This window comes from Cupressus sempervirens, chromosome 8, assembly GCF_028749045.1.
Source record: "Cupressus sempervirens isolate cs-2001-9-10 chromosome 8, ASM2874904v1, whole genome shotgun sequence".
NCBI lineage: Eukaryota > Viridiplantae > Streptophyta > Pinopsida > Cupressales > Cupressaceae > Cupressus > Cupressus sempervirens.
In genome coordinates, this window is record NC_143125.1 from 61,039,156 (window position 1) to 61,045,544 (window position 6,389).

The following is a 6,389-nucleotide window of genomic DNA, read 5'->3' on the forward strand; positions in this document are numbered from 1 at the left end:
AACAACTTGATGCATTCACCCTGTGCAAGGAGTGTTCTAACACCTTCTACTCTAGAAAAAATAGGAAAAGTCTCTCCATAATCAATACCTTCTTCTTGAGCATAACCCTTGCAAACTAATCTTTCCTTTTTTCTTGAGACTTCTCCATTCTCATTTAGCTTATTTCTAAATACCCATTTTGTGCCAATTACATTCTTGTCCTTGGGTCTAGGAACAAGAGTCTTAGTTGTATTCTTTTCAATCTAATCAATCTCTTCATTCGTTACCTCTATCTAGCTTTCATTGTTCAAACTTAGTAAGCAAACATGTACCCTTTAATTTTTTCCTTGTCTATTGTACCTTTTAACTTATCTCCAATGATTTTCTCGAGTGCATGATACCTTCTAAGATATCTAACAAGTCTAGGGTTCTTTCTAAATTCACTATGTTCACCATGATTTTCTGAATCATGCATGAGTCCCACTCTCTATGACTTGGGTCCATTAGATGACTTAGTTTGCACTTGCTAAAACTTTGGTCCTTCTAGATCTAATTTGGTTCCATTACACTATGAATCGGGTTGCACTAACTGTAACATGGGTTGAACTGGGGATTTCAAGGACTTGGATGGTGAATATTGTTGATTTCCCTTTGCTTGAAGTTCAGGTAAAGCATCAAGCTTATATTAAACAACATTTATGTAGTCTTTAGGATCTTTCATGCTTTCTTCTTCACACTCTTCTATAAACTCATCAATCTTAACATGTTTACTTTCTACAACTTTGTGAGTAGATAGATTCAAACATTTTTATGCTTTACTCTTATTGGAATATCCCAAGATTATGCCTTCATCACTCTTCACATCAAATTTTCCTTTTCTTGACTCCTTCAAAATATAATATTTGCTTCCAAATACTTTGAAATAACACTCATTAGATTTATAGCCATACCATAATTCAAAAGGTGTTTGATTTGAGTCCTTCAATTGAACTCAGTTCAAGGTATGAACTATAGCATTGATTGCTTCCTTCCAGTATTTGATAGCAATGTTCTTCTCTATCATCAGTGTCCTCACAGAATCCATGACTTATCTATTCCTTCTCTTAGCAATGCCATTTTGCCGAGGTGTACCAAGTGTAGATACCTATCTTTTAATTCCTCTTTCATTGTATAATTTGTTGAATTCATTAGAGATGAGTTCTCCTCCTTTTCTAATCTTAAACATTTTAGTTTCTTTCCTATTTATTTCTCAACTCTAGCTAGATACCGTTTGAACTTTTGAAAAGATTCTAACTTATCCTTTAAATACATAATTATCATCATCCTAGAATATTCATCAACAAAAAAAATAAAGTACTTATCTCTAGTGTAGCTTTGTATTCCAATAGGTCCACAAAGGTTTGCATGAACCAGTTCCAAGACTTCTTCAGAATGATAGTTCTTTCTTTTGAAATTTGTCTTTCCCATTTTTCTAATTTGACAATTCTTGTACATGCCCATATCAGGTTTCTTTAGGATTGGAATGCCTCTAACCCTTTTGTTCTTGCTTATGTTGTCCAAGTTATCAAAATTCACATGACACAACCTTTTATGCCACAACCAACTTTCTTCTACTTGAGCCATGAAACATGAATTTATAGTTTAGATCTAGGTAGAATAGATTACCTCTTGTTTGATTACCAATCCTAGCTATATTTTCATTTCCATCCAACAGGTTGGCTTTTCTATTCATGAATACTACCTTGAATCCAATGTTATTCAATTGTGCCACATTAAAAGGATTATGCTTCAGTCCTTCAACCAAATAAGCATTGTCACATCTTAGATCATTGGTTAGTGAAACACAACTTTTTTCCTTCACATAACAAGGTTCATGATTTCTAAATCTGACACTCCCACTATCATAGTGTTCTAAGTGGTCAAATTTAGATTTATCACTAGTCATGTGGTGAGAACAAAAACTATCAATAATCCATGTATCATTCTTACTAACTTTATATATGAGGGCCATCTTATCATTCTCATCATCTGATTCATCCTTAACAACAATGTAAACCATTTCATCTTCTTCACTACTATTAGAATCTTTAGCCATGTAATAAGATTGCCTACCTTTGTCCTTGTAGTCTTTGTATCTTTTGAAATCTATCTTTCCTTTGTACTTATCATGCTTCTTTTCTTCTTTACTTTTTCTTTTTGGACACTTGCAGCAATGTGACCAAATTTTTTACAAGAAAAGAAAATCAAAGGAATTTTTCCTTTGTACTTTCCTTTTCCTTTGGGAAATATTCTTGTAAGAAATGCTTCAATGACTTCAAGATCATCATCAGAACCATCTTCATCTTCACTATAAGATTTCTTTCTTTTAGACTTTGTAGTTTTTTTCTTGAGTGATAGCTTGGCTTGGAATGTAGACTCAAGGTTACTAGAGTTAGGAACATAATAATCAAAATTATGTAACTAAAATGTTGTCAACCTTCCCACTAGTGCATCCAGGGTTATATCATTCTTAGGATCACATCTCATTTCTTTAATAGCCAACACTCTAATTGCATAAATTGGAAGACGGTTTTGAGTACCTTTCTTACCACTGATACATCATAAATTTTCCCACCAAAGGCTCTGATTTCATGCACACTAGCTTTGATTCTTTCACTGTACTATGCAATGTTCTCATCTTATTTCATCTTCATTTGATCAAAATGACCTCTAAGACTTTCTACCTTAGCTCTCCTCACATTATCATCTCCTCCATAGATAGCTTTTAGCTTGGCCCACATCTCATAAGTAGTAGCACAATCTTTTGTCTCATCAAATTTAGCATAATTGAGAGTGGAAGCAATGTCAATCATCATAATGCTATGATTCTTCTTTTTTGTAATTTCTTCCACAGACATAGCTCCAATAGGTGCCACATACTTGGTGTTCAAATATTTTAGGCTCGAGTCTCCAATTATTTCTAGATGCAGCTTCATGAGTTCCTACCATGCTTGGAAGTTATCTCTATTCAGCTTAGGGATCTCCCTCCTATAAGACATCTTGATATTTATCTTACGTCCTTGAAACCTTCTCTACAAGCACCAAAAGTTATGATACCAATTGTTGGAAATGTAAGAGGAGTAACTAAGAGGGTTGGGGTGAATCAATTACCACAAAAAAATTCTAGTCCCTTAAGATGTCAGTACAAAATGAAACCAAACTCTAACAAAAATAAAATACTATTGTAACTCAGTTACCACTAAATCACTTGGTTAACATAGTAACTATGTTTACACTAAGAATGACTTTTACTTAGTAAACACTCAATTAATACTTAATATATGCACTGTTACTTTATTAACACTGAACATGTAGATCTTATGATATTTAGTGCAATTAACCTTAATTAATTTAGTTATAAAATCATAAAGAAAATAACATGAACACAAGAGACACTAGAATTTAACTTGGAAACCCAATTTGGAAAAAAACCACTAATTTCAACTAGATATTGTTTTTCACTCTTCTGAAGTGAGCCCTGTTAGAAACCAACCCTATTAAATGTTACAAAACACACTATTAGGTGTGACCCTATTAAAGGATTTAATTCACCCTATTAGGAGTGACCTTGTTAGAGGTCTTTAGACACTTCAATCTAGAAATGTCACCTTGTTAGAGGATTTGGAAAATAGATGTTAAGCTAACTCTATTAGGAGATTTGATTCATTGCTACAATTATTAGAGATTAACAATGTTATGACTTGATTGTTGATGCAACTATATTTGCTGATTTTAAATCTATATTCTTGCTTGAATACTTGATCCTTCTTGATTAGAATGTTCTTTTCAACTTGATCAACTCCTAATTTTCTTCTTTGATTATCTTTTCAATCCCATGCCTCTTTTACTCAATTCAATCCTCAACTTGAACTTATATGTTTTACCTTGCCAAGTTGGCATGAATACAATTTCAAACAAATAAAATTCATCCCATGAGTCAGCTAGAACTAACTAACAAAACTAATACAAGAAAATCTTTTGTTAGTTGACCTAACTCAGTCAACACTAATCAGAAATGAATTTCCTTCAGACTTCCTTTGGTAACCAAGTTTTCTCGGTCAACACTCATTACATGCCAATTTTTATTTGGTAACCAAGTGAGATCGGTTAACATTGAAATGCTTGTCATACACTAAAACTTCCTTTGACTCCCAAGTGAGCTAGACATACATTGATTGCTTGATATATACTTGAAATTTGTGTAACAAAAAAGACAACATACAAGTGAATGATTGTATCCAACAATATGTCCCTTTGAAATGAGATTGTTGAAGTGAAGAAGATTGATGAAACCTAGCATGGAACAATCATTATTTTGTCATTGATGTCAAACCTACTACTTCTTGGTGAGATAGTTTCTTAATTTGGTCTAAAAGCTATCATTTGTTTGAGTGATGAAGAGGATTTGAAAAGAAAGGATAAAAAGAGAACCTAGAGAAAGGTTGACTTATTTGGTGTAGAAAGGAGCACTAAGACCAAGAAAGGCATTGGTCATGTAGTGTAATGTTTATCTACTTAAGGATATAATGAAAGGTTACTTGAGAAAATATTAGAAGAAGACCAAGCATAAAAAAGTGTTTTCCAGGCCTAACTGAGCAAATAGTGCAAGCTAAGAAAACTTAGTGTAGGCTGAGTAGAAAACCATTGAAGTCAAGCAACATAGTTTAGTATGTGTCGATTAAAGAAAATATGATCCTATCAAGAGAAATATAGTTTTTTTTGAGTGAAGACATTTAGTATGTGTCAATCAGGAGTAAAGACCTAGTGGATGTCGAGCAACCTAGTGTTGGCCAAGCATCAGAACACAATGTTTGTCAAGTAAACAGAGTGATATTGTAGAGTGTAAGGAAAATGTGTTAGATCAAAGATCTAATGAATCTTAGCCAAAAAAATTGATTTCTTGAATTATGTGAAGCACATGGAAGATTTCTATGATGAGTTGGTGGTACAGAATTCAAGATAAACCATTTTAAGAAAAATTTAGATAGGATTGTAGAGGAAGTTTCTAGAAGGGCTAAAATGGAAAAGTGGTTAGATTCATTGAATCTTACCTAACCCTAGAATGCACAATTTTGGTTAAGCAAAAAAAGACCTAAGTTCTCTATTTATAGAGATGCCAAGCCAGAAGCAATAGTTGTCATGTACAAGAACCTAAGGAAGACAAGAAGTCTAGGGTGTTGCTTCATATGGTGGCTAAATAGAAGAGTCTACAATTGGCATACAAAGAAAAAAGGATTAAGAGGATGAATGCTTGAAGGGTGAACAAGCTATTTGAGATGAAGAGGATGATTTCCAAGCATAATAAAGGACTAAATGTGAGATCTATAATCTACAAGTGAGTTATTATTATTAGATCAAGTCTTGTTATTACTCTCTAACAATTGTATTAGTTTGGATAAATCTTTTGGATTAAGGTTGACCTAACAGTCAATAGTAAATCCTTTAATAGAGTGACATTCTAATAGAATGTTCTAAAGTCATCTAACAAGGCTCACTCCTAATAGGGTGATTGAAATAATTTAAGCAGGTCACATTTAATAGTGTGCATTGTAACCTTTAACATGGTTGGTTGGATAACAATGTGTGGACGCTCAATGGTGTTGTTTTACAAGATGAAAAAAAAAGCATTTGGTAAAGGTCAAACCACACTATTGTTAGTAATTGAACTTGATCCTATCTATCTACCATATAAAATGAAGTGCATTTTATGTAATGGGAAAGATTAAAATCCAATAAAAGAATAAGGCACTTTTCAATGAGTTGTGTGGCAGTAAATCATTTCCATACATTTTAGTCATATCAATAATGTATACAGTATAGAATCTCATTAATTTTCCTTTTGAAAAAGTGACCAAATGATGCTATTAGATACTAAATTATTTATGACAATAAGTCTCCCAATTTCTATTAACCCTTGTTTTCCATATTTTACAATACTCTCTAGGGATATATTCAAGGAAAGTGGCTTACACATAGCAATGTTATTAGAAAACATTGTGAAGCTGAGCTTACAATACACAATTGTGTCTATTTGATGGAAAATTGTAAGGAGAGCATATGAAAAGGATTTCTTATTTGTTGATGATGATGATTAGATTTAGAATTGAAACCTTATCATTATGCCCAATAATTATGGAATCAGAGATTGGTTTTATGTATTTCAAGAGCATGAAAAAGACTGCTTTAAAAGTATTTTAAGTACTTGTAATGCTTTCCCATGTTGTTACTAATGGGTGGTACAATAGTTTTGGTGAGATATTTTTCTTGGTAAGACTTTTTTTGAGATTGATTATAGAATATGTGATATGACAACCAACCTTGCTCTTTCCCCAAGCTTTCTCTCAAGGTCTCTTTAGGTCATACACTTGACC